Source organism: Chiloscyllium punctatum, chromosome 44, assembly GCF_047496795.1.
Source record: "Chiloscyllium punctatum isolate Juve2018m chromosome 44, sChiPun1.3, whole genome shotgun sequence".
Taxonomy (NCBI): Eukaryota; Metazoa; Chordata; class Chondrichthyes; order Orectolobiformes; family Hemiscylliidae; genus Chiloscyllium; species Chiloscyllium punctatum.
The window spans coordinates 36,323,468-36,348,476 of record NC_092782.1 but is presented as its reverse complement, the minus strand read 5'-3'; the positions used below and the strand labels follow the sequence as shown (position 1 = coordinate 36,348,476).

General features: G+C 41.0%; 1 protein-coding gene across 3 annotated transcripts in view; it reads right to left on the bottom strand.

Moving 5' to 3' along the window:
- Window positions 1-17,735, bottom strand: part of sema3c (sema domain, immunoglobulin domain (Ig), short basic domain, secreted, (semaphorin) 3C) — a 160,857-nt gene extending 143,122 nt beyond the window's left edge. For 2 of the 3 annotated variants that reach the window (XM_072562625.1, XM_072562622.1), the window contains exon 1: window positions 1,485-1,815. The gene's annotated coding sequence lies outside the window, so the exon portion shown is untranslated. Of the gene's footprint in view, window positions 1-1,484; window positions 1,816-17,391 lie in introns of those variants that run through there. The other variant, XM_072562624.1, reaches the window with a different exon arrangement.
- Window positions 17,736-25,009: the final 7,274 nt, after the last annotated feature.

The window sequence follows — 25,009 nt, the reverse complement described above, 5'->3', positions numbered from 1 at the left end:
CTATTGGGTCAACGTTGCCTTTTGCCTCAACCAAAGTCATGGGAGTGCAGGGCCTGGTGGTGAGACTCTCAATGCTCAAAGTTATCCCACTCCCAGTTCATGATCAGCAGCAGATTATCTGGCTGGATCGGCAAAGGGAAATTTCAAGGAATTAAAAATGAACAATGCTAGAATGATTCCAATCTCTGTGTTTGGTAATTGAGCAATTAATACAAGGCATTGATAAAATAGACAAAAGGTGCTCTTGGATTAGTTTCTGAAATGATCACTCATTCATTTCAGAGTCAGAATGATACAGCATATGACACATGGGATATCCTCCAACATTCTAGCACAATGACATGAGTTATCTGATGTCATGTATCTTTACATCATTTAATTATTGCTCTCATTTAAACTGCTTCCATACTGTGCTTGACATCTAACAATTTAAGGAAAAATGAACAGAAGACTGCACATCACGCAAACCAATATCTGGTAGGGACTTAAAAGCAGTAACTTAATCTCCCTGACGTTTAAAAACCACACAAGCTTTGCTTGCACTATTTATGACATCACCCATATTGAATTAGCACTGTTGTATCCAGCTACAAATATAGCGCAAAATCCAATAAACAAATGGCTCTAATTATTTATATGCTGGAAGAAATTCATACCACAAATTGGTTATGTCAACTAGCGGAATTACTCAATTAATTACAATTGTTTTTAAAAAGTGCGTGTTGTAATATATTACTCCAGAACCATGAACCTCACCTTATCAATATATGAAAACAAAATTATATGAAAAGGTAAAAGCGCCTTTTTTTAAAAAACTGAAATCTTTTGAACCTAAGAGCAAAATGTGATGGAGGGAAGGAAAATGACAATTTACAATTTTGGCGAATATCCTTCTGCCGTTCCTGAATAAAACCAAGTGCAGTGAACACAGAATTCTAAATGATAATATTCTCTCCCATTCAATAATGATCATTGCTAGAGATGACAGCATGATAAAATGACATTACCGTATAGGAATAAAATATACACGTCCATATGTAAACTAAACCATGCTCCGTGGAATACTTGTGAAACATTACGTGGAGATGTTGTAAGACATCCATGATCAAACATGTACACACACCTGAAAAGTACTATCAAAATTTGAATACATTTCAATAATCTATTCTGAACATTATATGAATCAGACTTCAAATTTCTTCTGTTATATTTTAAGACGTACATCGTGATAGAACTTCTAATCTCATATCTATGCCATAATGAAGGATACAATATTGATTTATACCAGTCTCTAAATGATCTGAGTTTAAAAAGTGCTGATAATAGTTAAATATGAACTATTACCATTTATAATAACTGATATCCTCATAATATCATTAAACAGTCAAACTTGTATTTGCAAATGTTCGTATCTTTAGAACATCAATGTGTTCCCTCCCGCATTTCTAAAAGACAAAACAATACAATACCGAATCAGTACCTACCTATGATCAGAAGAGTATTCGGCAGCAAACTGTTTTGAATGGCTGGGGACTAGTTGATTTGTAGTTAATCAGTTCTAACGCTAAACAATTGACCATGACATGGTGTTTTTTTTTAAACACCTCGTTGAGAAGCTCATTGTCTTCGTAATTCCTCCCAATATAAAGGGTTTTCCTCAAACCGTTCCTTCAGATCCCTGTGACAGCTGAAACATACGCTCATGCTCCTCACTGTCAGAGCATATAACAAGGCTGCAGTCAAGGCGCTGTCTGATTGGGGAGGGACCCAAGGCAAACCTAAGGTTTCCAATTACATTGAGCGCAGTGAGATTTGCTCCACGGTCCGTTTCGCAAATCCTGCAGCTAACCCCACACGGGATTGCACGGTTAGCAAAACATGAGGCGCTGCTTGTAAATAATAATCAGATAACACCCTCTGCTGAAACGTACTGTTGGAAAGTCTAACCTCAAGGATGTAGCATGAAATTAGACAGTGTGTTTCTGATCGCACAGCTGCGATTCTTTTAATCACCCTCGGCTTCACAAAGATCCATAGCCTTGTGCAGGGAGCACTGTCTGAGGTGATTCCTCTAAGGCAATGCTGAGATACATGACGAAAAGGAATAGAAGTCTGTATTTCAACAACTGCACTAGCCAGTATGAAATAGCCTACAGTTTAGATACAGGACTCAAACCAGAGTTCACTGATTCATCTTCCAACATCATCATCCGGTCCAGAGTACACTTCATGGAGCAGGATAAGAGGATCTTGTGTTTCTTCTTCCAAAAATACACAGAGCTCTCTGTGTGATCAGCAGCCTGAAGGACAGCTCAGTAATATCCACACCACACAATTTTCCAGCACCACACTCTTTGACAGTGATATCCACAGCCTGACATAGAACATAGAACATATAGAACATAGAACATTACAGCGCAGTACAGGCCCTTCGGCCCTCAATGTTGCACCACCCTGAAATGCTAATCTGAAGCCCATCCCACCTATACTATTCCATATATGTCCATATGTCTGTCCAATGATGACTTAAATGCACTTAAACTTGGCAAATCTACTACTGTTGCAGGCAAAGCATGCCATACCCTTACTACTCTCTGAGTAAAGAAACTACCTCTGACATCTGACTTATACCTATCTCCCCTCACTTTAAAGTTGTGTCCCCTCGTGTTTGCTGTCCCCATACTTGGAAAAAGGCTCTCCCTGTCCACCCTATCTAACCCTCTGATCATCTTGTATGTCTCTATTAAGTCACCTCTCAACCTTCTTCTCTCTAACGAGAACAGCCTCAAGGCCCTCAGCCTTTCCTCGTAAGAGATTCCTTCCATACCAGGCAACATCCTAGTAAATCTCCTCTGCACCCTTTCCAAAGCTTCCACATCCTTCTTATAATACAGTGACCAGAACTGTACACAATACTCCAAGTGTGGCCGTACCAGAGCTTTGTACAGCTGCAGCATAACCTCCTGGTTCTGGAACTCAATCCCTCTATTAATAAAGGCCAAAACACTGTATGCCTTCTTAACAACCCTGTCATTCTGGGTGGCAACTTTCAGGGATCTGTGTACATGGATACCAAGATCTTTCTGCTCATCTGCACTCCCAAGAATCTTACCATTAGCCCAGTACATTGCATTCCAATTACTCCGTCCAAAGTGTATCACCTCACACTTGTCCACATTAAACGCCATTTGCCACCTCTCAGCCCAGCTCTGCATCCTATCTATGTCTCTCTGCAACCTACTACATCCTTCGTCACTATCCACAACTCCAACAACCTTAATGTCGTCTGCAAATTTACTAACCCACCCTTCTAAACCCTCATCCAGGTCATTTATAAAAATGACGAAAAGCAGTGGACCCAACACCGACCCTTGTGGTATGCTGCTAGTAAATGGACACCAAGATGAACATGTTGCATCAACTACAACCCTCTGTTTTCTTTCAGCAAGCCAATTACTGATCCAAACTGCTATGTCTCCCACAATCACATTCCTCCGCATTTTGTATAATAGCCTACTGTGGGGAACCTTATTGAACGCCTTGCTGAAATCCATATATATCACATCAACCAGTTTACTCTCATCTACCTGTTTGGTCACTTTGTCAAAAAAGTCAATAAGATTCCTTGGGCATGACCTACCCTTCACAAAACCATGCTCACTGTCCCTGATCAGATTTTTTTTTTTCAGATGGTTATAAATCTTATAACTTTTGCCAACACTTTGCCAACAACTGAAGTGAGGCTCACTGGTCTGTAATTACCAGGGTTGACTCTACTACCCTTTTTGAACAAGGGAACCACATTTGCTATCCTCCAATCCTCAGGCACTATTCCTGTAGACAATGATGATTTGAAGATCAATGCCAGAGGCTCGGCAATCTCTTCCCTTGCTTCCCAGAGGATCCTAGGATAGATCTCATCTGGCCCAGGGGACTTGTCTATTTTCACACTCTGCAGTATTTCTAATACCTTTTCCTTGTGAACCTCAATCTCCTCTAGTCTAGATGCAAGTATCTCTTTATCTTCCTTGCCAACATTTTAATTTTCTATAGTGAACACTGTCGAAAACTATTTATTTAGTGCTTCCCCTATCTGCCTTGACTCCACACACAACTTCCCACTATTATCCTTGATTGGCCTAATTTAACTCTCATCCCCTAATTTAACTCTCATCATTCTTTTATTCCTGACATACCTATGTAAAGCCTTAGGGTTAACTCTGATCCTATCCGCCAACAACTTCTCATGTCTCCTCCTGGCTCTTCTGAGCTCTCTTATTAGGTCTTTCCTGACTTCCTTGTAACCATCAAGCCCCCTAACTGAGTTTTCACATTTTGTCCTAACATAAGCCTTCTTCTTCTTCTTGACCAGGGATTCCACTTCCTTAGTAAATCATGGCTCACATGTTCTATATCTTCCTCCCTGCCTGACAGGTACATACTTATCTAGGACACACAGGAGCTTTTCCTTGAATAAGCTCCACATTTTTAATGTGCTCATCCCCTATAGTTTCTTTCCCCATTCTATGCTTCCTAAATCTTTCCTAATTGCATCGTAATTTCCCTCCCCCCAGCTGTGACTCTTGCTCGGTGGAGTACACCTATCCCTTTCCATCACTAAAGTAAGGGGAGAAAGTGAGGACTGCAGATGCTGGTGATCAGAGCTGAAAATGTGTTGCTGGAAAATGAAGAAAGGCTTATGCCCGAAACATCAATTCTCCTGTTCCTTGGATGCTGCCTGACCTGCTGCGCTTTTCCAGCAACACATTTTCAGCTCATCACTAAAGTAAACCTGACAGAATTGTGATTGCTGTCTCCAAAGTGCTCACCTACTTCCAAATCTAACATCTGGCCAGGCTCATTACCCAGTACTAAATCTAAGTACTGGGTTCGCCCCTTGTACGCCTGTCTACATACTGTGTCAGAAAGCCCTCCTGCACACATTAGACAAAAACTGACCCATCTATAGTACTCGTACTGTAGTGATCCCAGTCAATATTTGGATAATTGAAGTCCCCCATGACAACTATCCTGCCTCTCTCACTCCTATCGAGAATCATCTTTGCCATCCTTTCCTCTACATCTCTGGCACTATTCGGAGGCCTATAGAAAACTCCCAGCATGGTGACTTCTCCTTTCCTGTTTTTAACCTCAGCCCATATCTCAGTTAACGAGTCCCCAAACATCCTTCCTACAACTGTAATATTGTCCCTGATCTTCAATGCCACACATCCCCCTCTTTTACCATCTTCTCTGTTCTTACTGAAACGTCTGAATCCCGGAACCTGCAACAGCCATTCCTGTACCTGCTCTATCCATGTCTCCATAATGGCCACAACATCGAAGTCCCAGATACCAACCCACGGTTCCAGTTCACCCACTTTATTTCGGATACTCCTCTCGTTGAAGTACGCACACTTCAATCCAGGTGCTTGCTTGCCAGTGTCAAATACTTGATTTTGGAACCCCCTATTCTCATCCTCTTCTGAACCTGTCCTACAATTTTGGTTCCCATCCCCCTGCTGTATTAGTTTAAATCCACCTTAATAGCTTTAGCGAATTTCCCCCCCAGGATATTGGCACCCCTCTGGTTTAGATGAAGACCATCCTGCTTGTAGAGGTCCCACCTACCCCAGAAAGAGCTCCAATTATCCAAAAACCTGAAACCCTCCCTCCTGCACCATCCCTGTAGCCACGTGTTCAACTCCTTTCTCTCCCTATTCCTCACCTCACTAGCACGTGGCACAGACAGCAAACCAGAGAAAACAACTCTTGTTTGTCTTAGCTCTAAGCTTCCATTCTAGCTCGATGAATTTCTGCCTCAAGCCCCCATCTCTCTTCCGACCTATGCCGTTGTGCCAATGTGGACCACGACTTGGGGCTGCTCTCCCTCCCCCCCGAAGGATCCCAAAACCCAATCAGAGACATCACGGACCCATGCCAAGGATCTGCAGATGTTTTTACCCTGGGGGTGTACTGTGTGAAGCCCATAGTTAGCACTGCCTCCCAGTCTTTCCTGCCCTCTATCACTGAGATTTTTGACTTTGTCCAACTTAGTCCAACACTGGCACCTCCACCTCATTGAGATTTTAGAGAACAGTACAGGGAGATTCTGGTGAAGCCACTAACTCTGGATAAGCTGACTAAGGTTGTCAAATCTTGCACTACAAGCAGAGCTTTTGGAAGCAATAGTACCCGTGGAGTTGTATTAGACTCTGTAACAGGATTGAGAATGTGGTGCTGGAAAAACACAGTAGGTCAGGCAGCATCTGATGAGTAGGAGAATTGATGTCTCGGGTAAAAGCCCGTCATCATCCTGAAATGTTGATTCTCCTGCTCCTTGGGTGTTGCCAGCCCTGCTGTGCTTTTCCAGCACCACACTCTTGACTCTGATCTCCAGCATCTGCAGTCCTCACTTTCTCCATCTGTGACAGGATGCCTAGACCTGATGGAAGTGTATGACAGTTGTGCTCCTGGTTGGTAACATGCTAGAATCAGTGAGGAAGGGATCATCTCCCTTATCTACAAGTGAAAAGGAGAGGGGGACGACATTATAAAATGGTGACTCATTTTACTGTTGAATATTTTTATAATTTCCTATCCACCCTGACCTGATCTGCTCCATAATGAGCAGAAAGATCTCAGATAATCTCATGCTACTCAGGGATATGATTACCTGTGGGTATCGGGACAGTGGGGAGGTTGGGGGGGGGGGGGGGGGTGGGGTGGGGGGGGGCGGTGGTGGACACCTAGCTCATCAGCTAGGACCAGGAGAAGACCTTTAACACAATGTTGCCCATCTACATGATGAATACACATTCTCTAAGCGTGTTTGATGAAGGAATCTGAAATTGGATCCAACTGCTATACACAATCATCCATAGAAAAGTTTTCAATGGGTGAGAATTGGAGAGCTTCCCAAACAAATCTGGAGTTGGTTCAGCCTCACTCGACCTGGTTTTGTTTGTGTCTTGTATCAAACCTTTGACTGAGTCCATCTGGAAGGGGATGGGGGATAACAGGGGTGACAATCCCAGGTAGTGAAGGCACTCAGCTCTAAGCATCCTCAGAGATGGTCCACTTCACTGTCTTCAGCTCCGATCCATTGTCAGAGACATAGACTGGGTAGTAGTGAGAAAGGCTTTCCCCATCACTTCCTTCACAATGCTGTTCAGGTGGAATACAGTGTGGAAGAGACCTCACCACCTCCATTTGGAATGTTTCTTTGCAAAGAAGATCTGAGAAAAGATCCAGTGGTTTAGCTGGTTCATCCTGAGTAACTCCCAGCTGCAGTATTCAGCATTCTGTGAGTTTGCTGAAAAGCCTGTTGGTCTTCCAATGAAAAGAGTGACAATGATCGAGTGTTGCATATTGATATGCTCTAAGTCCAGGAGCACATATAATCTTGTTGAAGAATTAGGGAATGGTATTTTGTAGAATGCTTGCTTCTGTTGGCAATAGTGCAATTCCAGTGGGGATCAGTTTGTGCACTTTATTCTGCTCAGACGCGGACGTGTGCGCTGAAATCTCTGTGCTGTTCTGCACATGCACCGATGGTCCAGCCGTTCTGTGCATGCGCAGTGTCAGTGCCAGAGTTTATGCTGTTCTGCGCATGTGCCAATGTCAGCTTTCTGAGAGAGGTAATGTACAGAAAGCAGCTTCCTTACATATGTACTGTGTTAAATTTACGTTTGTTTTGGTAATAAATATGATTTCAACCTTCATTCAGTCTGAGCTATACTTTGCGTTAGACTTTTGGGTGATTTTTGAGCGATCACGAGTGATATGTTTTGGTGGTCTGCCCCAACCACACTTTTCCCATTGGCCGCATCATTTCAAATAAGCAATTTTCTATGAAGTGAGGATTCACTGGAACACAACTATGGCGTTATAGGAGAACTGGAAAAGCGCAGGAGGTCAGGCCGCATCCAAGGAGCAGGAAAATCGATGTTTCGGGCATATGCCCTTCTTCAGGAATGAGGAAAGTGTGTCGAGCAGGCTAAGATAAAAGTTAGGGAGGAGGGACTTGGGGGAGGGGCGTTGGAAATGCGATAGGTGGAAGGGGGTCAAGGTGAGGGTGATAGGCCGGAGTGGGGGTGGGGGCGGAGAGGCAAGGAAGAAGATTGCAGGTTAGGAAGGCGGTGCTAAGTTCGAGGGATTTGACTGAGACAAGGTGAGGGGAGGGGAAATGAGGAAACTGGAGAAAGCTGAGTTCATCCCCTGTGGTTGGAGGGTTCCTAGGTGGAAGATGAGACGCTCTTCCTCCAACCGTCGTGTTGCTATGGTCTGGCGATGGAGGAGTCCAACACCTGCATGTCCTTGGTGGAGTGGGAGGGGGAGTTGAAGTGTTGAGCCACGGGGTGGTTGGGCTGGTTGGTCCAGGTGTCCCAGAGGTGTTCTCTGAAACGTTCCACAAGTAGGCGGCCTGTCTCCCCAATATAGAGGAGGCCACATCGGGTGCAGCGGATGCAATAAATGATGTGTGTGGAGGTGCAGGTGATTTGTGACGGATATGGAAGGATCCCTTGGGGCCTTGGAGGGAAGTAAGGGGCGAGGTGTGGGCGCAAGTTTTGCATTTCTTGCGGTTGCAAGGGAAGGTGCCGGGAGTGGAGGTTGGGTTGGTTTGGGAGTGTGGACCTGATGAGGGAATCACGGAGGGAGTGGTCTTTTCGGAACGCTGATAGAGGAGGGGAGGGAAATACATCCCTGGTGGTGGGGTCCGTTTGGAGGTGGCGGAAATGACGGCGGATGATACGCTGTATATGGAGGTTGGTGGGGTGGTAGGTGAGGACCAGTGGGGTTCTGTAAAACTTGCAAAACTTGCGCCCACACCTCCCCCCTTACTTCCCTCCAAGGCCCCAAGGGATCCTTCCATATCCGCCACAAATTCACCTGCACCTCCACAAACATCATTTATTGCATCTGCTGCACCTGATGTGGCCTCCTTTATATTGGGGAGACAGGCCGCCTACTTGCGGAACGTTTCAGAGAACACCTCTGGGACACCTGGACCAACCAACTCAACCACCCCGTGGCTCAACACTTCAACTCCCCCTCCCACTCCACCAAGGACATGCAGGTCCTTGGACTCCTCCATTGCCAGACCATAGCAACACGACGGTTGGAGGAAGAGCGCCTCATCTTCCACCTAGGAACCCTCTAACCACAGGAGATGAACTCAGATTTCTCCAGTTTCCTCATTTCCCCTCCCCCCACCTTGTCTCAGTCAAATCCCTCGAACTCAGCACCATCTTCCTAACCTGCAATCTTCTTCCTGACCTCTCCGCCCCCGCCCCCACTCCGGCCTATCACCCTCACCTTGACCTCCTTCCACCTACCGCATTTCCAACGCCCTTCCCCCAAGTCCCTCCTTCCTAACTTTTATCTTAGTCTGCTGGACACACTCTCCTCATTCCTGAACAAGGACTCATGCCCAAAACGTTGATTCTCCTGTTCCTTGGATGCTGCCTGACCTGCTGCACTTTTCCAGCAACACATTTTCAGCTCTGATCTCCACCATCTGCAGTCCTCACTTTCTCCTCATTATAGGAGAACTACCTGTATTAGAACCAGCACATCATGTAGGTGGAGGCAGATACTACAGCAACTTTAAGAGGCATTTTGATAGATTTATGAATAGGCAGGGAATAGAGAGATGTGGACTGCATTGACGCAAAAGGTTTTTACTTTAGAAAGACGTCATGTGTTGGAGTCTTGGTGGGCTGAAGGGCCAGGACTATGCCATATTGTTCATTTTCCTTTTGTAGTAAAATAAAAATTAGATGAAACAGATTCTTTTTGCACTTTATATAATATCAAGTTCAAATTTATAATTTTTTTTGAGCAACTTATACATTTGGAATGAAAGACTTTTGTGTCATTCTGCATAATTGTTGATTCAATGTAGTCTCATAAACACAGGTATATTTATTTTCCTCTCTGACTCTAAAGTGGGAGCTGACCAAGGCTAGCCCATCCCACCAACAGTATCATTAACCAGGTGAATCTCTGGCATTTGAATGCTAGTAAATGTTGTAATGAAAAGTAATGCACATTCTTTAATGTCTTATGAGAAATCCTCATCAAATCTTAGATACGTTTCATTTCAAACTGTCCAGGAAAAGCAGTTTACAGCTGTTAAGCTGCAGTTTTGTGAGCCACAAAATCATAACTTCAAAGGTTTTTGTGTATAGTAGCATAGTCATACAATTTAACTGCAAAATACCTAGGATATCCAGGATTGGCTGTTACATGGGCTGTCAAAGTGTGCGTGGTGCTTCAATTTACAATTTTGGCAAGTCTACTTCAAAGACAATGATTTCCTCCTCAGTACAATTGACATGAAGGGAGGAAGATCAAACTTTTGAAGAGGTGATCATAGCCAGAGTTGTGCAAAGTAACAGTATCGAGGAAATAGGAGACAATAGAGCTGTAGGTTTTCTCAAGTAATGAGCAAATACCAGCCAATGGTTGTAGCTTGCACCTACTCCCACATGCACATGTGTATGCGTTATAACATGTAGCTATCATTTAATAATGCAAGCTCTGTTTAAAGTTGCCATTTGGACATACAGTAGCTGTGTACTGTTTGCTACTTTTCTATCTTTTGATGTTGGAAATAGTACTCTGGAAGGATAGGCATAGCAACAAAGGACAAGTCCTGTTCCCTCTCACTGATATTTGCAAGCACAATTCTGCACAAATCCCAGATCAGATAGGGCATATAGGTTATTTGATTTTAGAGTAGAATAAATGGTTGGCACAATATCAAGAGCTGAAAGGCCTGTCCTGTGCTGTACTTTCTATGTTCTACGTAGCTGATATGCTTAACATATAGCTGATGCAAAAAAAACTGTATACAGGTAGAAGAGGAGAAGAAAGCTGTTAACAACAAAAGATCCACTAGATTCTGAGAACAGCTAGTATAAGTGGTTTATTGTTCTCACTGTGCTTGTCCAAAGAGATCAAAAAGCTAGTTGGATTGATAAATAGGCAGGTACTTCATGAATCTGTGGTGGTTACTTTGGCTGATAACATTAATAATCCCTAGACTAGACTTAAAGGAGGAGAAGCCAAAAATGTTGCACAGACCAGGTAACAGATGGAACAGATTGACATGTAGTTTCCTGCTGACCCTGCCTTTAGGAGGCAATTATTCCTCGCCATTGTCAAGTAGGTGTGGCAGATGCAGGTAGAGTTCATAAATCATGACAAATGAAATCTACTCAGTTTTGGCAATCAGAGGTTGTCTTTAATCCAGTTACAGCTAATTTATAAAATAATGGGAATTTGTTGCTTGAAAGTACCAGTCAGCATGAAGATCATAATGACTTGCCAAGCAGTACTGGACTTGGTCATTTCCAGTAAGATAGTGTTAGATAATATGGTGCACCTTGAAATAGGATGAATAAAGCTATGAGAAAAACTTAACAAAGACTGTCTTTTTAAATTTTCATTCTGAGCAAGCTTCTCATGTAAATCATCGGTCGTTTTTTCTGTGACACTGATTATGCATCTGCTTCTTACAAACATACACGTTAAGACCAGGAGCTTTTTAGCATGCTCTGCTTTCAATAAGATCATAGCACTTGCTGTACCTATGACACTGATGTGGCATAGTGCCATGTGGCAATGCATACACCCTCTTCTTTGACTGATCAGTGCTGGCTATCATAGCAAGTCACCTAAGTTTCTGTCTGCACTAATAAGCAGGAAGCAAGAAGATGGGATACTTGCCTTTATCAGATGAGGCATTGAATTTAAATACAAGGAGTGAATGCTGGGACCATGTAGAATGTTGGTTAGACCACAGCTAAAGTATTGTGTGCGGCTTTGGAATCCACATTATTGGAGAGATGCGATTGCACTGGAAAGGGTGCAAAGATTCACCAGGATGTTGCCTGGGCTGGAGAATCTTGGTTACAAAGAGAGATGAGATAGACTGGGGTTGTTTCCCTTGGAGCATAGGAGACTTGGGTGACCATGTTTGAGATGTATAAGATTATAAGGGGCACAGATAGAATGGACAGGAAGGATCAATGACCAGGAGGATTGATGTAAAGTAAGGGACAGGTCTTTCAGAGGGGATGTGAGGAATTGTTCTTCACTCAGACAGTGGTGGGAATATGGAGCTTACTGCCGATGAAGGTGGTTGGAACAGAAACCCTCATAACATATAAGAAGTATTTAGATGTATACTTGCCATGCCAAAGGCATACAAGGCTCTGGGTCAAGTACTACAATATGGGATTAGAAAGCTAGATGATTGTTTCTGACTGGCACAGATTTGATGGGTTGAAGGGCTTTTTTATGTACAGTAGGCCTTTAAGACTCTATCATAGTTGATCTGTTTGTGTTTTGAATTCTACATCTTGTCACATTGCATAAATATTTCTCACAGTCTGATGAGATAAATAAAGGAAAACTCAATTCAAAGTTATTCATTAAGAAAGCCAACATCCCATTAAATTGTGATTTACCAGGTGCATCCCCTATAAATTAAAAAAAATCATAGGATGAGGGCATCAGTGGCTTGACCAGCCTTTATTGCCCGTCCCTAATTGCCTAGAGAATAATTAAGATTCAACCACATTATTGTGGGTCTAGAGTTACATTTAGACCAGATCAGGCAGTTTCCTTCTTTCAAGGGCATTAGTGAACCAGATGGGGTTTTCCCCAACAATTGATAATAGCTTCATGGTCATCATTAGACTCTTCATTCCAGGTTTTCATTAAATCAAATTCCACCATCGGCCTTGGCAGGATTTGAATCCAGCTTCCCAGAACATTACTTGGGCTTCTGAGTGATTCATCCAGCAATAATACCACAAGGCCATCATCTCCCTCAATGCCAACACAGAATTACATGATCATAACATTAGCTATTAGCTGTCACCTAAATTTTACAAGACTCTGAGTTTGTTAAAGACCTTATTAGCATGTAAAATATATTAGGTTCTAAATCAGCATGAAAATGAATCAAACAGAAAACTGCATGAAAAGAGTTTTGAGCAAACAATGGGTGATCATGTTTAATATGAAATTTCCTGTTCTCTATATACTACAATCTCATGCTAATAAGTAAAACACTGCCCTGAATACTCATTCTCTGATAAGCGGTTATATACCTGTTATACCACAGGGTTTATATATGAGTTCTGTAAGAGCCAAAAGTTCCAGTGCTATGTTGCTTCACGGATTCAACTTGAAAACAATTGTTCCACATATACAATGGTTGTGAGTTGCAGGTTGTTAAATGTTAAATATTGAAAAACCTCACAATGAGGCTATACTGATGATGAATTGGTGCAATAAAAGTGGGATTAAATCTTCAAGGATATACTTTCAAAACAATTATTCAAAACAATTCTTCTGGGAACAGAAATTTAAAAGTGCCTTCACTTTTTATTATTTCAGACAGTGAGCTCAATTTTCAAATTTTATTATTCTTGTCAACATGAAAGGATTTTTACAAATTGCTTTGAAGAAATTGAGTAAACCTAATATCTAAGCCTACAATTTGGCCTGAAGGCAAACTATGTGCGAAGGGTTCCTGTTGTGAGATTGGGAAGAAGAAGGAGGTTGCCACAGGCTGCTTTAAGTGGGGTTTTGGCCCAGAACCAGCCTGATTGACAGACCTTCAAGCCAAATGCCACATTCAAGACCAAACTGTTCAAGTGGGTAGGCTATCAGAAGTACCAAACTCAGACTATCCTACCATTTTATATGGGTTCTACTCAGTGAGGCCAGTGAGTTGGTGCCTGGGGTCAGCTGGGAGTGAGTTCCCAACAGTGTTGAGCAGGATTGAAATGGTGATGGAGGGCTTAGATAGCAGTCAGTGGTATAGTGCTGGTTGGATGGGAGCAGGAAATGATCATAAAAGGAAGCTTATGAATATTTACTTTTTCATTCATTCACGTATGTGTGCATTGATGGCAAGGCCAAAATTAAGTGCTGTTGAGAAGGTGACAGCGAGCTGTCTGCTATCTCCAATCACTGCAAATCACGTGGTTTAGGGAGCAGCAAAATGCTGTTTTGAAGTGAATTCCATGAATTTGACCCAGTGATGAAGTAATGGGGACATAATTTCAAGTCACGTGCTTTGTGGGGGAGCTTGCATGTGAGGGTGTTACAATGCATCTGCTGCCCTTGGTTTTCTTAGTGGTAAAGTTTGCAAGTTTGGAAGATGTTGTTGAAGGGGTTTGGTGAGTTAGTGCAGTGTTGGAGGCAGTGAATAAGGGTGATAGATGGAGTATTGATCAGGTGGGCTATCTTGTCCTTGAATAATCTCAGTTAAAAATCACACAACATCAGGTTATAGTCCAACAGGTTTAATTGGAAGCACTAGCTTTCAGAGCACTGCTCCTTCACCAGGTGACTGTCAACTGCCCGATAAAGGAGCAGTGCTCAAGTGGTCAGGTTTAGGAACACTGTCAAGATTAGAGTGGTGCTGGAAAAGCACAGCTGGTCAGGAAGCATCCGAGGAGCAGGAAAATCTACGTTTCGGGCAAAAGCCCTTCATCAGGATTCCTGATGAAGGGCTTTTTCCCAAAATATTGATTTTCCTGCTCTTTGGATGCTGCCTGACCTGCTGTGCTTTTCCAGCACCACTTTAATCTTGACTCTGATCTCCAGCATCTACAGTACTCACTTTTGCCTAGGTTTAGGAACACTGTCAAACTCCTGCAAAGCTGTCCTGGAATTGAAATGATTGATGTCTAATAAGCATAACTGTCTTCCTTTCTGCTAGATAAGATTCCAACCAGTAGAGAGATTTCCCCCTAATTCCCATTGACATGTTTTGCCAAGGCTCCTTGATGCCACTTAGTTAAATACTGCCTTAATGACACTCTCTTCTTGCCTTTAGAGTTTAGTTCTTTTGTCCATGTTTGGACCAAGACTGTAGTGAGTCACATGCTGTCCTGGCAGAACTCAAACTGAGCATCAGAAAGCTGGTTATTGGTGAGTAAGTGTTGTTTGAAATGTTTTTGACATCTCCCTTCATTTTGCTGATTATTAAGTGTAAGCAGAAGGACTGCTAACGACCCAGATTTGATTTGTCCTCCTGATTGTGAGCAGGTCATACACAAGAAATGTTCGGTGTTGTTGGGTGGATGCCAGTGTGGTAGCTGTGCTGGCTATCTATGAAATAGAAGTCTTGAATACTATTACTTGAATCATATCAGAGTCCATAGCCTTTGTTGTATTAGAGTTGTGAAAATCTGTCATCTGGATGCTAGTGATATCAAGAGGAGATGAAGTTGAATAATGATGGTACTACAGTGCTGAGCACCGCATTAAAATACTTAGCACAGAGTTTCCACAGAACTCTGGGGAACAAGATTTTAGTAGAACAATCATTATGTCTATGAGACCTTTAATGTCAGATATTAAGTATCTCTGAAAATGCCAAATTATTTCTTCTCTCAGAGAGAAGATTTGATAGGATACACAAAAAACAATTTGAGAAGATACATCATTCTTTTAACTTCTTATCAATAACAAGCAAGGCAAACTATTACCAAGACGAGGACACTATTATCATTAGACTGCAAAAGCCACATAAACCAAAATATGCGCATTGATCACAGTTGACTGTGTTGTCTGCTGTCATTGATTCAGAGGTTAAAACAATTCCATAACCCCAGCTTTCTTTCGTACATCTGCACAGTTTCATCAAGAGGAAAACTAAATAACAATATCTCTATTCAGAGGGCTAAGCAATTTGCACTTAATTTATTTATATATCCTGAAATTCCCTTGGTCCTTCTTCCTTTGTACTGTGAACCACTCATTCGACCTACATTAGTCATTTTCTTTACTCTATGAAATGTTTTCCGGAGGCCCAGTCTCCATTGACTATGACTCATTGAGCACTAAACTCTGAACAATTTTAAAACGTTTTTCAAATTACAGAGAGTGTGGCTACTCACTTCATATTACCACAGAACAGCCTACACCCACATCAAGTTGTCACCTCAAAATAATATTCACCAAATTATGAAGAAACCTGTAGTGCTAACATTTTGAACTGCTCATAGTAAAATGATGGAGAATTCAGCTGACACCTGTCATATGTGTTTAGGAGCTAACGTTTCTTGCAAAACTTACAACTTAAGTCTTTACGTTTGAAGAGGTCAGTCAGTACATTGGGCTCTTAATTATTAACCTGTTAGTCATGGCGAATTAACAGAAATAGTTATTAACACAGGTTTAATAAATTGACCTATTAGCTACTAAAACATGAAGAAATTACTCTGTAAGTTAGAAGTTAACAGCAGCCAGTTATCCTAAGTATGGCTATATCATAAAATTCTAACATTCAGGTAGAAAATAAATGATACTCTATTCATCAAGAATATGTGAATCACTCGCTTTTAGACCTGAATTTTCACTTTCCCTAATCAGTCATAATAGTTTAATGCTCTGCATTAACTCAGTTAAACACCCCTACTTATTTGGTTTAAACTGAGGTGAATCTCTAAAAACACAACAGACATGAACTGTTCAATCTGTCCACCCAATGGCTTACTTAGCAGCAAAAATATATTCAACCTTGCATTAGTAAGAATGCGAACTTTGATGAACATCAACCCTGTCTATTGATCCAGTGGAAGCTATTTCAAATCCACTAAAGAACAAAGTTTGCTGAGTGAGCAAGAAAAATGCAGGTTTAAATTTGAATACTGGTTTTTAAACAGCTACATGACTCTTATACATTTACCTTCTCTCCAAGTTTCAAGTCTCATTTGTCAGCTAGTGAATTAGCCTCATTGTAAACACAACTAGTCATTACCTGGATGTACTGCCTCTCTTTGGGTCCAAGTAGCTTTCAGAGATTAGACATGGCACTGCACTCCCACTGAATTAGCTCTTCTACCACCCACTGATAACCTTCTTTAAGAGTAACTCATGACAAAAATTTCTTCCTGAGTTGCCTTAATTATTTTGATGATCTCAAACTCATAATGACAATGCAGGAAAATCTGAATGGAAGTTGAAAAAATCTGTAACCTGCAATTAAACTGGAAGATCCTTCTCTGGTATGTGAATTTGCACAAAACAAATTCTGTTTAAGGTTTTTTTTTTCTCCAAAGAATACTTGTTGAAAATGCAACAGTTGATTAGTTTCCTAAACTGGTTAAATTTTATACGGCTACTAACATTCTTGGTTGCTAGGTAGTTGTGCAATCTTTAACAACGTAGTCTGCCTCAAAGTCAGCTTTAAGTCAGCTAAACAGTGAAATCCCACAACAGAAAGAAGCTCTCAGAATGTTAAGATACAGAAAAAAATCGTCTGGTAACTCCTGATTCAAAGCCAAGTATAAACTGAGAATGTTTTACTGGGATAACAAATCAAACTGTACTGCAATTTCAGAAAGATTGCCTTACCTCCCATTCAGCCATGTAATAGCTCCAGCAGCTTTTAGCCCACTGTATCCTATTGTTTCACTTCCCACTGTTTACTGCTTTCCTTAGTTTGGTCAAAAGCATTCCATGACATCATTCATCAGAAAGTCACCCAAGCTGAAGTCGATTATTGAAACTAGAAGCCAGCTCTGAATCAGATCAAGATCCGTTTAAAACTATAGCTTTCAGTGCTAGTTAGTCACCAGCAGTAATCTAATTTCATGTCGAAGAAGGTTAGTCTCCAACCTTGCTGGGTCATGCACAGCTTGACAAAAACAGAACCGGAGGAATTGAAGCTAATGCGATAAAGCGTGACTCTAAATGATCATGCTTATTTCATGAACAGAAAGCAAGCATAAATCCTCTTCCAGTTTCTGTGCTAATATGTCTGTTTGAATCTGCCAGTCTGTGCCAGCATTCCTGTGTGGAGGCAGCAGACACATAGCACACCAATTAAATGAAGCTCGCAAAGCTATTGTAGCACCAAGATCAAACATTGCAGAATCTTTTAAAATTTAGTTTAACCATTTATTGGAACTACCATCAATTGAAGTAAAATAATCAGGCAGTAAGTGAAGTCCACATGAACCCATAAAGGAATGCCACATTTTCAGACATATATATGCGACACCACAAAGAGCAGCATTCAGGAAATATTTTAATATACTTGTCTTAGTCACAACTCCAGCATTTCATTGATTTTTTTACATTACATTTTCATTTATTAAAATGATTATAGTACCTTTGAAGCGGATTGGAGACATTTCTATAAGCAAATCCCCTTAAGGAAGCACCTATTCGGTATAAAACCTCATCAAAATTGTAAGGATTGTCAACCTGACAAATTGCCAACAGCAAAGTTTTTTATGCACTCAAACAACAAATCAGATTACAGGTGATTTATTCTGTAATCTTTTACATTTTATTTATTCAAGGAATCATTTTAGTTATTCTCTTTGTATTGACAACATTAGTGCATATGCTGTTGTACTTACAATGTCCAGGCTTGTTAGGTTAGAGCAGAAGAATGCATTATACACAGGCATCATTTTTAACTGCTTTCATTATACAGGGCTTCAGTAACAGCTGTTAGCAGGTGACATCAAACCAGTAGCATGCCAAAATATTAAATAAATAGAACTATAGGGATGCCCTCCATTTACCCAGCATGACTTTGGCACAGTTGACCATAGGGCAATACTCAACATTTAAACACTGGCATCTGTTAGTGCAACTCATACATTGTAACACAGTTAGTATCTTTCTCCTATTGTGATCTGTTATTCTGCTTGTGTAAATACAAGAAAACATATACAACAAAATTGTCTGCAACTTCTACTGGTCACTACTATTTGGTCCTGCTTTCCCAATTGCTTAAAGGAAAGGATGTTCAATAATTTCTTAAAATGACAACAATTTCCAATGTTTTTGTTGAGTGGGTAGAATTTATTGTTTTTGTATCGTCACTAAACGCCACTGGCATTATCATGTGTGATTCCATGCTGTGTAATGACTGCAACCTCAGTGATGCATATTGTTTTCTTGATTAATTGCAGATTTTCATACACGTTGCTTATGGAGAAGTTGCTGCCAGGCAAACTTGTTTAACACAATATAGCAATGGCATTTGATATTCTTATAACATAGTAGACTTTGGTTCACTGATACTTATAACACTAAATGATACTTATAACGCCAATGCAGCACTACATCGTGATATTCAAAATATTTTGGAAAGGTCTAAAATAATTCAGTCCATGAAAATCATTAAAAATCTTGTCTTCAATTGGTTTCTCTATGGAATATTTGCAGACATCCTTAGTTCAGTTCTTTTTACTTCTGAAGCTAATTAAAAATTATTTACCATGAAGAAATAACAATAATTGATATTTAAGGCTACATATTCATTTGATTGCAGAGTCCATGCTTGCTGAAAAAAATTAACTGGTATATGGGTACCATCATTCTCTAGTCATAATCAAATTTAAGCCACAATATATACAAGGGATTGTAAATCCAATGGGGAATTCAGGAAAAACACTATCAGAGGATTATTCAGTGTGGATAGGGGGCCATTCAGTGTATCTAGTCTGCACTGACACCAGACCCCACCTTATCCCCGTAATTCCCATAGTCAACCTAGCCTGCACATCTCTGAACACTAACATGATAATTTAGCATAGCTGATTCACCTAACCTGCTCATCACGGGATTGTGGGAAGAAACCAGATTTATCGATGGAAACCTCCCCACACACAGGGAGAACGTGCAAATTCCACACAGTCAGTCACCCAAGGCTGGAATGGAACTTGGGGCCTGACATTGTGAGGCAGCAATGCTAAGCACTGTGTCACTTTTTACACCTTGAATGGTTAGAATATGGAACTTGAGTATTTAAGTCGAATAGAATTGGTGCGTTTAGGCAAATCAAGATAATTACCATGGAGGGAAAGAAACAAGAGATTCTACTGATAAGTTAGTTAATGATGAGTTGGGGTGATGCCATCATGGAGTTTAAACACTGATATAGACTGGCTCGGCCAGCAATCTGATCCTGAGCCTTTGGTTCGACATGACTAGACTCTGAAACGCCCTGTCTAAACCTCTTGACTTTTCTTTCCTTAAAGCCTATCTCTTAGACCAAGTTTTTGGTCACCAATTTTGATGGCCCTTTCCTTGGCTTGACTCCAAATGTTGTCTGATTATGTTACTGCTTGGCACCATGACCTGCCTGTGAAAGGTGCTACAGAAATTCAGTCTGTTGTAAAGCATCAATTTCACATGAACAGAAAGATTTATTGTAGAAAGCCCTTCAAAAAGTAATTTTGCCTAGCATTACAGCCTGATATCTGGGCTAGGTTGTCCCTATTGGCACAGGGTGAAACCATGGATATAATTGATGCGTGTAAGAATTTAGAGTTAAAGTTTGTAACAAATGTTTCTGATGATGACTTTACCAGATGAACATATTTCCTTGTACTGGCAACATTGCTTGAAGTTCACAGCACAACCAAACATACACAACCTCAGCATAATTGTTAGAATGGGGCTCTTGTTGAAAACTCACATCAGGAGCACTTTGTGACAAACAGATTTAGCAAAGAAAAATAAACTACTGCTCTCCTAATGGAAAATAAGTACATTGGCTGACTAAACTATAACATCCTACGAGTTTAATGCATTTCAAGATTTAGTTTTTAAAGTATTTCAGAGGTTTGCATTGGTTTATATACTGTTGCAGTTAAACCCTTTGAATACACAGTGCTTATAACATCACTGTTAGCATTCAGTTAGGAGGGCTGAACTGATTCCTTTCCTTGTATCACATCCTGCATTGGTCACAACAAAGTTGGGATTCTTAGGGCGATGTGAATGCCAATTATCTGTATAAATCCTTCTTCAAATTAACACATGCACATTACTTCCACTACAAAATACATAAAGTTTGGCCATGTGTTATCTTAGAAGGATTTTGGCCAGTTAAATACAGAATAAAAATAATTGTTCACAGATATTTGAAAATGCTGGTTCACAGCCAAGGTCACCGTCCATACATCTCTAGGCATTGGTATACCTTCCAGGATCAGTTATGGCTGGCTGACAGCTCTGTTTCTGGAGAATGTACTGATAATTGAAAGTTCTCATTTGTGTTGATGAGGCCTTCCAGTGGGGTTTTAAAGTGTGCAATTTGGTGAGAGATGTTTCAGAGAAGAGAGTGAGAGGGAAGACCATTGATCCGGGCAGGTCAGCCCAGACTCTGACAGTCTGTGCTCAAATCCAATAGCTTTAATACATCCACAAACTGAGGCATGTGACCTCTCTTAGAAAGATTTAGGGACTTCAGCTGAGCAGTTTGTGTTCTTTGCAAATAAAAAAATTTCTTCTGCTGCAGTCAATCATTTTAGATATACAAAATGTTTTTTTGAAAAGTTCCAAATAAAGGATATGTGTTCAGTCAATGATTTCTAAATGGATGTTTCAGATAACACATCTTCATAACAGCACACATTGACATCATGGTCCCAATATTTACGGGAAGACAGGAAAAAGGAGTGACAACTGTCAAGGAGTCCTGGGAATTATGGAAGTCCCGTTGTATTTAATGACTAGTCTTATTCAAAAATCTTTACTTCATTTTCCACCTGACAAATAGCCAAAAGCAATACTGAAGGGCGTAAAAGTGATGGTGGAAATAAAAATAACCCCGGGTAAAGGAGAATCATGAAAGGCTGGAGTGATCGCAAAAGGAAAGCAATTACTGGGCTTGAGCGTGGTGAAGAGATCTCAGGGAGAACTTGGCTAATCATGACAAAGGGACAGATGGCTGCATGTTCGTTTAAAGGCTGGAGTGAAATGTACCTTTGACACTTGGCTCACAAGCAACACTAGCAAAGTGCTTAGCTGCTGGGTTTATTGTATTTATTCAAATGTTATAATTACTGGCCTCACTTTATAGAACAGATTACTCAGTCTATCAACCTAAACCCTGCTAAGGATAAGCCAGAAGTTGTCATGCTTATGGAAGATTAGGGCCAGATCATATTTTATCCCCAAGCTCTCTCCTGCTCATAATGGAGGCTGTTAAAATAATTCCCAATAAGTCTGTTGGAATAACACTGATTTTTAATACCAAACCACAATAAACTAAGTGATTACAAAGACTGAACTATGGAAATCAATAACAACATTTGATCATCAACTAAATAGCTAGCTGAAACAATAAATAGTAAGAGTATTAGATTTTACTTGATGTACCATACTTTAATTATAAACTTGCTTTGTTTGGTAACTTAGTTTAAAGAGAAACATTACAATTGGACCAAACATATATCTTAATGTTTCATAAGTTTCCAAAGATCATTTACTCTATGGGTGAATGGTGGCTCAGTGGTTAGCACTGCTGCCTCACAGTGCCAGAGACCCAGGTTTGATTCTAGCCTTGGGTGACTGCCTGTGTGGAGTTTTCATGTTCTTACTGTGTCTGTGTTGGTTTCTGCCAGGTGTTCTGGTTTCCTGCTACCGTCCAAGGATGAACAGGTTAGGTAGATTGACCATGCTGAATTGTGTATGCTAGGTGGATTAGCTATGGTAAATGTGGGATTATGGGGAGAGGGTAGGGGCTGACTCTGTGTGGGATGCTCTTTGGAGGGTTGGTGCAGGCTTGGTGGGCTGAATGGCCTCTTTCCACACTCAGATTCTAAGGGCTGGATCTTCTCAAAATTGGGCTAAGTGTCATTTCTGTGAAGAGTTTTAGACACAACATTAAAATGCTCGCCTCATTCTGCATGTACCATGTCTCCAGAGCACCACTCAGGCATTCAGCAATGATGGAAGTGCTCATCACTGCTATATTTCAATCCAAATCTATTTCAACTGCTGCAAATCGGGATTAGCCCTTCACAGTTTCAGTGTATGACAATATCTAAGAGATATGGCAGATAGAGACATTCTGTTACTCCAGTTCATAGTCAAGGACATGGAAATCCTGTTGGATGGATGGTGGAGATAAGAGCTGTCCTTTTCCTCAGGACTGTCTAAGGCGATCATGGCACTAAATCCTGCCAGTCTGGTTCAACAATGCCACTTCTGTCATTTCCACGGTCTGGAAGAATATCCAGCTATTTGGGAAAAGGCCCAATGACCTTCTGTTCTCCACAAGTGTGTATGGCACCATCTTCTCTCGAGTACCTCATACTAACTGTAACTCTACTACTGCTCCCAGCTCCAACCAAAGTTCATGGTCTACTCCTCTCACTGTTGTGTACAGCATCATTCCCCCAATGGTGCTCAGTCACCCCATTCACCTGGAGATTACTCCATCGAAGATAACAGACTGTGGGCCTTCTGCACTTCCTCTGCATCCTGAAGGGATCTTTAGCTGTGACCTCTGCAGACCTGCAAAGTGACTCAAGATAGAGACTTAAAAATGAAGCCCTTAAACTTAAGGCTGGAGCTATATGATGTAACAATATTTATGCTGAAAGAACAGACTAAGTTGAGAGACTAATGCACTGAGAGGAATTGTTATGGACCAGACCAGAACCCCCTCAAAACATTTCAAGAAAGTAGCCCAGACCTTAACTTTGTTAGTTGTTTTAAGCAGGTGTAACGCGGATATCCCAGGAGTGACACAGTTGGTCAACCTACATTGTTCGAAACAAAACATAATTTATTTACAAGATTACCGAATGAAACACAAACAAAAGAGAACAGAATACTGAATAACTTAACCTTTCTGAAAACCCAACAGATTATGCTCACCTAATGATGCTGTTCCAAATATTTGAAACAATCCCCATAAACATACCTTGGCACAAAAGGTAAAAGCAAACCCAGGGTCTTACAGGAGAGATTTCAGAGAGAGAGGAGGATCAGCATGGATCTGCTTCTCTGGGTCCAGCAGCTTTAAAACTGCCTGATGGCTTTCAGTGAACAGCCAGACCAAACTAAACCAGAATAAAGCTGAGCTAGGAGAACTGGCCACTCCCCTTTCATTGTACAAGTGTTTTCTTTACACTTGAAAGCCTTTTTTCTTGAGGCAGTATCTGTTAGTTATAATCAAATTGGCTCTAAAACTCTTCAAACTTAGACTTTTCAGAGTTTGTATCTTTTACAACCTCTCTGAAAAAAAGCCAAGGACAACATAGCCTTGTGAAAAGAGCAACATCCTCACAGAATGAACATCTTCCATTCGACATTAAACAAAATCCTCTCATCCCAGCTGAAGCAAGTTAAAAACTTAGACTAGAAACCCTTAACCCCATCAAGATTTGTAGTGTTTGTTAGTCCCCAAAATGACTGTCTGCCAAACAGATCCTAGAAGAGTACAAAGATTAAAAAAAATAAGTTCCAAGTCATGGATATATGTTCAGTCAATGATTTCTAAATAAATGTTTCAGATAACATATCCTCACTAAAAAAAAATTCCTGTGAATATCATCACAAAGTAGTTGAAATTATGTGACCAACCTAGCATCTGTGAAGGAGAGTTTCAGCTGCCTTTGCCCTTGAGTCCAGATAGAGACACATGATACAAGAGCTGGAAAAGAAGGGAGTGATGAAGAAAGTAACAGTTCCTATAGACTGGCAGTGTGGTAGCAGAGGAGAACCTGGAAAACTGAGAGTGTATACAGAACCAAAGGATCTCAGGCCAGCTTTGAAGAGGCCTCCAATTTCAACCACTGCAGAAAGTTTGCCCCACTTTGCCAAAGCATAAGTCTTTATTCCTTTGATATGAAGGATGATTACTGGCATAGGAAGGTGGGTGAACGTAACAGTTTTCTAACTACGTTCTGGATGTCTTCCAGGAGATACATAAGCTATTTTGGCATTTCCACTGCCCCAGAGGTCTATCAATGTAGACAACGCAATAAAGTCAATGTGGAAGCTGTTGTGCATGATCTGCTAGTCTATGGAAGGAAGAAACCATCATGAACCACCATCAGAATCTAAAGCAACTAGTAGAGAGAGCTCACCAGATGGACCAGAGATTGAAAGTACATATTATGCAATTGGAAATGCCTGAGAGACCAACAGACAGGAAAACAGTGAAATGATTTTTTTTGGATTTACAAACAATTGGAGAACTCTGAGGAGCAGA